General features: G+C 43.7%; 1 long non-coding RNA gene across 1 annotated transcript; it reads left to right on the plus strand.

Annotated features, from left to right (window-relative positions):
• Positions 1 to 2,187: 2,187 nt before the first annotated feature.
• On the plus strand, positions 2,188 to 4,285 carry LOC146595046 (uncharacterized). Its single transcript, XR_014896035.1, has 3 exons — positions 2,188 to 2,277; positions 3,846 to 3,998; positions 4,165 to 4,285. It is a non-coding gene; the product is annotated as an uncharacterized LOC146595046 (long non-coding RNA).
• The last annotated feature ends 7,874 nt before the right edge of the window (positions 4,286 to 12,159 follow it).

Genomic DNA, 12,159 nt, shown 5'->3' on the forward strand with positions numbered 1-12,159 from the left:
TGTAAGTGCCGTCCTTTCTTTATCTGGGTTTTGATCAAAGTGATGCTCTAAAATTCAGCATCAGTTTTTCTATTTATTTGAATTACAGAAAGATCCAGAGCTCTGGTTGGAGTGAAATATGTCAGTGGTGGCAAACCTTGTTTGGACACCAAACATTTTTCCCCTTCAGATGAAAGCAGAAACCACAAGGGTAGATTTCATGACAGTGCCTGCGCTCTACCCTCAGTTAAGTAAATTGCGAAGGCAAATAACAGCCAAAGCAGGAGCTGATATACTTCCATAATTTGGAACTTCTCTAAGATACTATAGAACAAAACCAAATGATTATGGTGTAAGCTGAGAATGCAGGTCAGACTCGTATTATGCTGGTGCCTGTACTCGTACTATCCTGCCTGACCCACAGCAGCTGCATGTTCACTGATGTACTGTGAGAGCAGAGCAAATTTCTGGATTTTGCTGCTGCAGAGCCCAATGCACCAAGTCTGGACTAGGGCAACTGGTTGACGTTATCTTTCTTCCGTGCCCCCAGTGTGCATATTCCTTTCTCTAAAGATTTTGCAGTCATGCCTGGGTCTTCATTTCCCCTGTGCTGCAACATTAATATGGGAGTTTCCATTCTGCAGTAAAGTTGAGCATTAGAGCGACACGTCACCCTAACAACCATCCTTGGAAAAGGAAATCATCCTGTTCTGCTCTGTTGTACTCATTCCCAATTACAAGCCAAGTATCTCAGTCATGAATGTCAAAACAGATACTATCTAGTTAAATGATACAAGATAGGAGCAGTTAAGCCATAAGCTGTCATGCGCCCAGACATGATTGACGGGAAAGCTGTCTCCTGATGGTACAAGGGAATTAGCTTAATACTTAAGGTGAAGTGATGTCTGCTTAGCAGAGCCCCTGTTGCTCCACATTAGGAGTAATCTGGTAGTGTTATTGTTACCACACTCATTTTTAGAAAGATTACCATGCGTTTTTATCTTTTAAAAAATGTGTTGGACCCTTCAACCTACTGTGATTAATTTTKAAAAACCAAAGCTACAATTTAGACTAAAGAAATGCCGCATTTTTTATCTCTGCACCACATTAACCATGTTGTGTTCAAAACCCCAGGTACCCATTGGGAAACTGGTAGCCCGAGTTCCCTTGAACTGCGTGACCTACAAACAGCACAATGTTCCTTTGATTTCTTCACGTGCAGAGTTTTGGCTGTCACTCGTGACGCCCAGCAGTGAGATTAACGTGTCGCTCTTCTTATGTCAGAATTACTGGCATGCTGTTCTGATCGTTTTGCAGAGCCACAGGAGATGCTGTGCAGAGCTGGATAGCCTCTAATAGAGATGAAAGGAAATATCGGGCTTGCTAGAATTTGGGAATCTGCTTGAGATTTTGCCGCTGAAGCCCTCAAATTCACCTGGTTCATTTTCCTGGGTGCTAAAATTGTGTTTCCTAKGTCTTCTAGCGTGATGTTATTTCTGAGAGCATGCAGAAAAGACAGGTTTGTCAGGTAAGTCAAAACCCCTCTGCCACRCTGGTCACTCCAAGTGCTGATCTCCCACCCTCCCTAATGCGTTGCTGAACCCATCTTTTCTCTCTCACCTATCCCGCTGCTGAGCAGGAGGGAGGCTGAACGATGACAGATTTGCAAGCAGTCCACCTCCATCCTCACTCCTAGTTTATGAGTTAAGCTGTCAGGTCTCAATTCAGGGAAAACCCTTAATTACATTCTTCAACAGAATTAGATGCTCCAGAGTTTCTTGAGTAGTGAAGTGCATAAGAGAGTGTCTTCCAAACCTGGGCAGCCCTCTGGAGGGCTGAGCAGGGTATGAGCATGTGGCTTGAGCTCATGGGCATGACCTCAAGCTAATGAGCTCTGGGCATGAGCTAGTGTCCAGGCCCAGAGGAAATCCCTGTGCGTCCCATCAGCATGGCCCTTGCTGCAGGCTAGCCAGTGAGTGCAGGAGCCACACTGCTCACTCAGGAGAGGACCACCACACCGATGAGCCTGGGAAACACGGGCTTAACCACAGTTAACTGATTGCATTCTCTAAGGATGCAAAGCAAAGACGGGCACTTAAAAAAAAATGAAATCTGTACAAATGTGATGTTTTGAAGACAAATAGCTTTTCTATACACTTCTTCATTGCCTCTCATGTTGCCTTTGACTTTCTTTTCAGGMATCCTGTTGTCCCTCTATGCCATTGACTTGCTACATGCCTCATAGTGAGAAACACACCTCAGCCAAAATCTGCTGATTTTATGAACATACAGRTTCACGTGAGTAACTGGATTACAGCTGACACTTCTATGCTCAGAGATAGAGGGGCTCTGAATACGCACAAAAATAAWTGAGTGCAAAAGCATAGCAACACGAGGAAGGCATCCTTGTGCTGGGGAGGGATAGAAGAACAGATGAATTAACTGAAGAAAAAGATATAGTAGCTGGGTATTGAATCCTTCATTCAGCATCCCTCCAGTTATGCTGAAATGCATCATCCTTTCAGCCCACTGGAAATTCAGAGATCATTTACTGAGTGAAGGAACGCTTTTAAAGATCTTTGGATGTTTTCCTGCCTAACTGGGAAAATTATTTAAAGAACAATCAGAGGGGATTTTCAACACTCTTCTACAAATCTGAAATCTCCCACATCTTGCGTCCTTTATGCCTAAGCATTTGCACCACACTGCAGTCACAAATCTAAAACCCAGCGCACATCTAACACACAGGCAGCCAGTAAGGCTGGAATATCAATTTCAACCTCAGATACACTTAACTTGGTAGAGGTTTTTCCCTAACCTACTTTTATGAGGGTTAAATCCCACTCTGGATATAGATCAGCAARTGTTTTGTGTTGAGTTGCATATTTCAGACCCAAGGTAAAATTTGGTCTTTTGCTGAGAGTGCTTTCACGTGTGCTTGCACAGACGCCTCAAGGACCACCCTTAGCAAGCGGGTGGTGCTCCAGAAGGAGCCCGAGCCGTCGCTGCGGTGCAGCATCCTGCTCTTCAGCCACTGTTTCATGGTACTTGGACACCCTAAGCAGTCGCGTAATAACACTCACTCTGGAACTACCCACGCCAGTGCAGATGTTTATCAGGGAACAGCCATATAACGTCAGGATTTTGTGGTGCTTAAACTTTTATGTTTCCCCAAGATATATTTGAACTCTGTCCATGGTGTTTGTAGAACACTGGGATATTTGGATAGCATTAGAGTTTGCTGTGTTTGAAATGTTCTCGCGCTGCATAAATTTGTCATGACTGAAGATTGTATTAAACATAAACTAGCACAGCAAAATCACGCAGCCAGACTTCCCTCCCCCAGACACTCTTGCTCACTAGGTGCACAAAGAACCCTTTTAGCCTGAGTTCATGATTCAGTGAACCAACTCAGAAATGAAATTCCACTTTTGTGAGAGGTGCTCTCATTTTACTCCCATATATGCAAAGTTTTGCCTCTTTTTTTCTTCCTCTGCCCTGGTGTTTTGCCTTGATGTAGGCTTATACTTCATTGCAAAGAATGATACACTTGAAAGAAAATCTGGGGGCAATCTGAAAGGTATCTTAGGAAGTTTTGACTGTTGCCAGAAGGCCTCAAAAGAAACAACTTAGCTGACAGATAAATTGGTGTAATAAGTGACTTGATATTTCTTTTGTGTTTGACCATGTTACACAGTTAAAATTGACAAAAATATTGTTCCAAATGAAAATATTTTTCTGCTGGTTGTGTAGTTGGTTAGTCCAGGTTTTTCATCCCGTAGCAGAAGAGCTCAGCTATAAGTGTTGCTCACTATTCCCAGCTGGATGATATTATTAATTGTTCTCATTCTGGGGTATTGTTCTAGTTCACCTTACACCAGTTACATTAAAAACATCTCTGATAATGGCAATGGCACCATTTTCTGTGCAGTTGAGGACTCCAAAGCATGACAACCAAACTGGCAGATGGAGTCAATCTGCAAAAGTCAGCTCAAAATCAATAAGACGACAGATACCAGGTGAGAAGATGCTGAATGGTTATTTTTAAATGCCTTGGGATTAGATAAAATGTACTTCACATCCCATTCATGTATAATAAGTTGTCGGCACTTTCTGCATGACTGAATTTCATTTTGCATCTGTGTTGTACGTTAAGGTTCACCTCCACTTGTATTTTTCCTTCAGCCCACAGCGTATTGCAGAGGTGTTTTTGAAAATAAAATAATAGCAGCACACAGAAGGCAATGAGAGCAAATASTTCTCTGGGATCTACTTGCGCTTAAAGACCTTTGCTTGTAACGAGACTTCCTCAGTAACCCTTGGAGAAGATGGATGAAACATCCCCACGGGAAAGAACAGCCACGTGAGTTTGGTGGGGATGGAAGCGTCTGAAACTCTGCCTGCTTGCCTGAGGGCACGGGCGCAAGGCTGGTGGGATCACGGGATACGCCAGTTGTGTGGGTTTCACAGGCACCTGCATAGAAGGGAATGATTTTAGTAAAAAGTAATACCAGCTCAGTCCAAAAGTGATTTAGTTACCTCCAAGATTGATGATTCATGAAGAAAAGGTTAATAAGCTGAGTAAAGAGAAAATACACRGATTTCTATATTTAAGTTCCTTCCAGTCAGTTTGGGAATTATATATGCACTGGATGCCAGGCAAGCTTCCAACTGAAGTTAATGGGTATTTTGCCTTTGGCTTGGCCAGTCCTTGAGTTGAATCTAGCACAGCGAGGATCTCATTTCGGAAATGAGGACAATAGTGCAAAGGAGAAGGGCCTGCACAGCGGTCCAGGCTTGGCTGGCTCCGAGTAGCCCAAAGATAGTGAGGGGCTTCACCTCCCCAGGTAGGGGCATCTAGGACGCATGACTGGCTCTGTAACCTCCATGTTTGGTCCTCCACGTCCCAGCACAGGAGGCTGACTGCTCTTGTCTGAGTTCAGGGGRTGGGGGAGATCTCCCTGGGCACAACAGCATATTTGCAATCCTACCAGTTTAACATTTTCCAAACTCTCTGCTCTGTGGGACACAATCCTGATTTCCGTGTTTACAACCAGCTTTCGTGTTTTCTACAACAAAAAGCAGCCCATGCCAAGCAACCTCCATCCCCTGTGTCTGACTCCCACACTTTTCCAGGGGCACTGTCCACTGCAAATAAATCTGTCAGTCTTAGAGTTTACTAATAATYTCAATGGATTAATATTATGATGAAAAAAATTGTAGCACGAAGATATACATTTTGCCTCTAGTAGTTCTTCCATCTGTTGATAGGCCTAGCAGGGTGTGATGCTCAGCCTCTACAAATTTCAAATTAAAGGTTTGCCAAGACACTTAACAGAGTTACAGGCAAATCAAATATAGCAGCTTTAGGAAATTACAGCAACAGCTCCATTGTTTCATTTCGACAGTCTATTTCMAGCCTTCTGATTCTTAAGCAAATCAAATTCAACTTATTATTTTAACAGTATGAAATTCTGGGCACTGATCACAGGTGGAACGGCTTGTCCTGTGAGAGCAAAGTGACTGCTCTCCCACTGTCAGTGCCCAGCATACTTGTATATAACCAGTAAGGTCTGCTCAAGCACTTTTTAACCAGCAGTTGAATCTCAGTTACGGGAATTACTTACGAATTTTTTTAAAACCTTCCAGTTGATATGAGTAAATAATAATAATGTAATTTACACATTAATGAATATAGGGGTGGAGTAAGTTGTCCAAGAGTGATAAAGAGAAAGTAATGCCTTTTCCTACGTAGTTAATGACTCATGAAATGGCATATGAATGAATTAGCAGTCACAAATTTACAAGTAGGTGAGCAATTTCCTAAATATAATATTGATTTTAAAGATTAACAACATTTTCAGAGCTTGTATACAGCCAAGAATTTTCACCAGATGTCCAAATACCTAGCTGTGTAGCTAGAATAAAGACTTAAATAAGAATCTGAATTGAAATAAATGTCCTATTTCCTACTCTCTAATCCTGTTTGAAGCTCTGGGAGTCCTGCCGTTCTCAACACCAGTTGGTAGTCAACAAGCAAATAAAGCCTATGTTGGATTAGTGGATTTTATTCCCCCCTTAGGACCTGAACATTTTTCTTTTCTTTAATGTTCAGACTGAAACACTTACTGCATAATAACAACAACCTGAGTCAGATGCAAGATGCATAACTGTGAAAAATATGTTCACTGCCTTCCATGCCGACTGCCAGTTTGGGAAAGAGAGAACTTGGCTTATGCTCAAAGTTTTGGAACTGTATCATAATTTTGAATGGAGCCCAGAATGCATCTGGAACRGGAAGTCAAACAGCCAGTTCACGATATTAAAATCACTACTGGAGAAATATGAAATGGCCAAAGGAAAAATCAATTAGATGGAAGCTGTAATTAGTCCATGTGAGCTCCTTGAACGAAGGGCCATGCTGTTCTCTGTGTACAGTTCTAMTGAGCTATATAGTACCAATGTGTACTACAGAGCTAAGGCCAGTTGTGTTCRTTTTCCTCACGTTACCCCGCTCAGCGGGTCATCAGAGACATCAGCTACGCAGGGGCTGGCTCCTTGTTCAAGAGGAATGAAGTTGGTAAAACCAAGCCTATAGCCAAACTCCTCCTTTAATCTTCTCTCTTTCGTATTACAAACCTTCTTCCTATGAAACAGCTCCCCAGCTTGGATGAGTCTGTCCAAAGACATCATTTGGGTTCTTACCTAGGAGATGGCTGACAGGAGAAAATGCCTCAGTACTGTGCTATGTGAGTGCTTCAAACTGCACTCATCTTGGCAGCAAGTAATCTGCAGTTCTGAAATAAATGTCCATGCATCTCTATTGTATAGGAAATAATTACAGATGTATGCATCTTGTTTCTATGTGGCCAAAGAAAGAGTAAATAGGCAAGAACTGGTGCTATTTTCCAGATGTAAACTCATGGTTCTCAGCAATCTGTCATCCTATTCRGTGCAAATGGAGCCAGTCAATATAGCTCTTGACTGAAGGACTGGCAGGCTCTGAGTCTTCTTTCAAGGGAATTTTTTTGTGGGTCTTGCTGCTTTATTGAATGTCCTCCAGACTTCTCATGTTTTTTTTCTTGATGAGGAAAGAAGACCCTTGGTGATTTTTCCCACTGATAGTAAAAGACCAAAATTCTGCTGCTTATGCTAATGTAGCATCACAACCTATTCTGCAAGTATTGTCACCAAAAACATTRATATTTGTCCTGATGGACATAAAAATAAAGTGAACCCTCGAAGTGTAGGTCTGTAGGAATGCTTCTCCCTTTATGGCTACRGCAGGAATCTTACAGCACTGCACTGACTGCCCTTCAGGCAGAAGCATCTCTTTCTTCACCTGGCTCATGAATCTCACCACTTCACTTGCTTCTTCTGCAAGGGATGAAACTTATTTTATTACCCTGAACCCAGATACTCTGTTTCAGCATTTTTGTATTTTACAACTTGTAGGTGCTGAGTTCTTCCCGGTGAAGTGTCACACCGAGGGTGCCGTCCTTGCACACCATCGCCTCCACGGGCCTGCTGAGACAGGAACGATGTCTCTCTCATGTTTCTGTACTGTGGAGTCACTGTGCTGAAAGTCACACTACTGCAATTGCTCAAAGAGGAAGAGGATTTCCTTTGGCTATTTTTGAAGAAAGAAATAACATCTGAACCRTGGCTATTCTCTGATCAGGCTCTGATCTCCAGTAGTAGTTTGATGTTCAGATCTTCAAAATAGCCTTTACTCAGTAACTCTACCTGTACAGTTTGTGCTGCTTTGCTCCTCAGTTTTGTGTATCTTCCCAGTGAGTTTCTTGCTAGATTTTGAGACTGTATGTGATAGAAACCAGGAAAATTTGGCAAAACAAGCTACCTATTTTTAATTTTTCTRAAGACAACTAACCCCCTTCCATATGTTCAGCCTGCCGACATCTCCTCTCATWATTCTCTTTGTTAAATGATCTTGAATAGCATCTTTCTCATTCCAAGAAAGCTGTGAAGCAGCCTCTTCCCTGGATAACACTTCTCTGGTCTAGTTCAACTTCTTGAAGTTATTTTAATATCCTGTGCACAGTACTTCTCTACTTGCAGGGACAGATTCCAAGAAATGAAGAGGTTTAAGCTCACGTATTGTACCTTACACATATAGTGACCAAATAGTGTGGTTGGCCTAGCTCATTCTGCTGGTGCACAGTAACCTGTTATGTCATGGTGAGTTAGTTAGTTGTGTTTCTGACCTCTCAATCCTGTCCTTCAACTGCCTTCAAACATGCAGCCTTCCTTCTTTGCTCAGCCTTGCTGCTTGATTGTCTCATCAATACATAAATGAACTTTTTCTGAGGACTTCTGCTGAGTTCTCTGCACAGACGATTGGCAWCATGAAAGCTCCAGACAAGCAGCTGTAGCTAGATGAGATACCCTATCAGTCAAGGCCAAATCTTTTTTCCCATTTTAGAGATGATGAAATGAAGACATCTGCCTAACTTGTCTCTTAAATGAGACATTCTGCTTCCATTTCTTCCGGCTTTCTCCAAAAAGAGGGGTCATCAGTGGTCTCTTCACATATTCTATTGTCTATGTGAAGAAAACTGTAAGAAGGGGGAAGTATGGAAATGATAAACAAGAATTCCAGCTCTAATGTGAGGAATGGAGTAGCCGTAGGTGAAAACAAAAATCATCATCTTTACCACCAGCACCAGGGAATGCAGAAAATTTTTGAGATTTTATCATCTTTCCTGTAAAGCTTTTCTGAGAGTTGTTGACTTCTATGGAGCCACTGAAGGAATGAAAGATGGAGCTAGAGACCACAGGGAAGTCCAATCCCACCATGAGGGTGAGCATGTTCCCCAGGGAGCCCCAGTTTTAATCCCTGCTTTAACTCTGCAGCAATTCCAGGGACACATCAGTTGAGATATTTAAGACTTCCTCCAGTTTTCTTCCTGTATGCTGTTCCTTAGGGATTGCCTGAATGTAGCCTAAAGCCATGCAACTTCTGCCGTGTTACCTAAGGAACAGATCTGAATGACCAGTAAAYGTTTTTCCTTTACACCTACCTGCATGTTAGTTCCTCTCTGGGGCTGTTTTACTTGATCTCAGCTTTTCCAGCTGCGCAAATTTTTCTCCATTATATTCCTACTCCTCTTCGCTCTTGATGGGTCAGCAGCACTTTATAATGATAATGCTGGCCTGTCATTGAGTTTCCAAAGTGCTACAGTCAGCAGGTTGCTCCAGCAGAAACCTCTTCTCCTCCCCACTGAGCAGAACTGCCCCAAAGCTTGATCCAGCCTTTGAATATCAGACACCTGAGGATCCTACAGCTGGACTCTAGCCCAAGTCCCTTCAATAACAGCACAGTGTGAGCCCAGATGAGCTGTCAAGCTGGCTGATGATACTGTTTTAAATTCATGATAATATATTTTTCTAATTTAATCTCTGAAATGGAAGTGCACATTTCAGCTCATGATTTCCAACTTATCTTCTGTTTCCTTTCAGCTTTTCAATGTTTCTGAAATGCCTTATGCTACAGGCAAAACACACTGATTATGATGGGGCTTTTCTTTTAGCAGCTGCCACTGAGCAGTGCCACACATGGAGAAAATGGAAAGTCATCTCTGCTCGGTTGTGTCAAGCATTTAAAAAGAAGAAAGGAAAAAGAGCACATGGAAAGAAACAGGTGGCAACTGTTGCTGCTGAATCCTCCTTTAAGGAAGAGTATGTGAGGGATTTTTTAAGAATTTAAAGACAGTGACTATCCGCAAGGTGAGTAAGCTAAAAAAATCAGCCCATCAAAAATGCACAGTAAGTTAGACAAAACAATTAACTCAGCATTGGCTTTATGACATTAAGATAAATGCACCTGTATATCTTCAAGAARGAAGGGGAAGACAGGAAGAAATTAATTTCCATAATGTGTCTGAAAGCGGTGTAGCCACAGTCTTGTTTATGTGAATGTAGCAATTTTCACCCCCTCCCCAATAGGGACACATTTTTGTCTGGCCCAAAGTGCGAATGGCGCAGTAGGATTTCGATTCTGAAATTAAAATAAGTTCATGTGCGTGCCTACTTTCGCARTATAGCCTTCAAAAATACTGCTGATGTACACGTCTGCTGATCCCATCCTCATCGTGAAAGCCAGGCAGACAATTGCTACTCGTAGGAGAGCTGCGGAAGTGGGTGCTTAATAATGATGTAAAATGTATTGTGCAGCATTGCAGGAGACAAGATTTTTCAGTTCAGGGTGTCCTCTGCCTATACACGTAGAAGATATTGTATTTGTACCCAAACTGGGGGAAATGCAGCAAGACATGTTGTTACTTGTTGCCTTCAAATMATAGCTCTTTGGAAGCGCACCTCTCTCTGACTTTTTGCTACAGAGAGATATTGCGTTCCCTGGGAGGGCAACCTCGATTAGGAGGAGCCCGTTGCGGCAGCCGAGGGAACGTCCGCATCAGATCACCAGCTCCCATCTTGCCTTCCGAGAAGGCTCTGCCTCCATTTTTGGATGTAACCTGCTCTGAACCTTTGCTTTGTGCTGTCACCTCCATTTTGGATTAAATCATTCCCCCTTAGCTGGAGTCCAAGCCCTCCGGGTAAACRGCCAGGAAAGAGGGAGCCATCAAACCCAGCAGCTGCGAGTGACTTTCTTCCTGCAACAACGATTTTGTCACTGATAGGGAGCATTGATTTTGAATGGATTCATCACCCTGAGCCTATCTGGGAACTGYGAGCTGGAATTTCTTGGTCTACCTACACGGCCAGAAGTTTCCTCTGCTTTGAAGGAAAGGGCTGTCTGTGCAGCTGGGAATACCACGTAAGAAAAGGTTGATGGAGAAAGCAAAGATGAGGAGAAACTCTAAATCCCTGGCACAAAACATCTGCTGTGACTTGCGCTGCCACAGACACAGCTGAGGGAGCACTTGGCTGTTGGCCATGGAGACATATTTCTCTTTGTTTTAAAGAGTAAAGAGGTTGTGGAGCAGAAATTCCTGTACATGTCCCGTTCATGCCCTTGTAGGTGCCGATGTAAGGACTGGGACTGGGACAGCAGCCCCACGGCGGGTTCCCGTTGCAGACRCAGCCCTGCCGTAGGGCCGTGCACTCAAGCTGGGAGCAGCAACACATCGCCGCTCAGACCCAGAGGACGTAAAGACATGGGCAAGGGCTGTTGCACCTGCAAGCGTTGCCTGCATGCRAGGCGGCCTGGCACACCACACTTGGCAGAATCGGTGGCTTTCCAGCTCGCTCGCCGCCCGCTCCAAGGGCACCTATGGCCTGGCAAAGCAGCAACGCAGCTGCTTTTTGTGGCCATTCCTCCSGCTCTTGGCTGCTGTTCTCCCACAGCTACGACAGCCCCGGCGTGTTCAGTCCTTTAAGCCCATAAACGCTGCTAGCTCGAAGCAAAGAGCACTCAGAGATGCAATTTAACATCAGCACAGCTGCACTCTTTGCCCATGCGACACATTTTTAAGGAGCGAGAGGCAGTGTGTACTCCTAAAATGCTGCATTCTGCGGATTTTTTTSTTGTACAGCTCCAGCCTTTCCAGTTAGGGGATTGGAAAAAACATTGCCCCAAGCAACGGCAGGAAGACAGACCCGGCAGGACCGCAGACGCACAGGCTGCCACCCCACTGCCCGCGGACCAGAGCGCAGCGGAGATTTGCCACGTGTCACCCTGTGGCTCGGGGAAAGAGTCAGGAATTAAACCCAGGGGAGCTCAAAGCCTGTTCTTGCTTTAACCATTGGGGGAGTTGGAGTTCAAATCTGTGCCATGCACTTTGAAAATGTGAGGGATTAATTTAGTCTCTTGAAAAATCCCTGCCTTCTAAAGTACACAGACTGAGCACGGCTCTCATTTAGTGCTCGTGCTCTGCAAAGAGGTTTTCACGCTTGCTGAGGGGAAGTGGGGATTGTTTTTATCCAGAGCAAGCAAGGAGGGTGCATCTGATGTATGGCCAACAAAAGATGCGATAAAAACGTAGTGCTGGGGAGGGAGGAGGGATGAAGGAGCTCTCATAGAGAATTGCTTTCAATTAGGTGGCCTATTTTGTTCCCAGGGATGGGGAGACATTTTAAAGTGTTTGCAGGTATATAGCGATTGCACAGGACCGGTGCCCTCTCCGAGGACGCTCATATCTCACATGAAAGCGAAAGGGAGAGAGGTACTTTCAAACAAACGTTAAATAATGAAAGCAG

Source organism: Rhea americana, unplaced genomic scaffold, assembly GCF_003343005.1.
Source record: "Rhea americana isolate MKP2758 unplaced genomic scaffold, rheAme1 scaffold_24, whole genome shotgun sequence".
Taxonomy (NCBI): Eukaryota; Metazoa; Chordata; class Aves; order Rheiformes; family Rheidae; genus Rhea; species Rhea americana.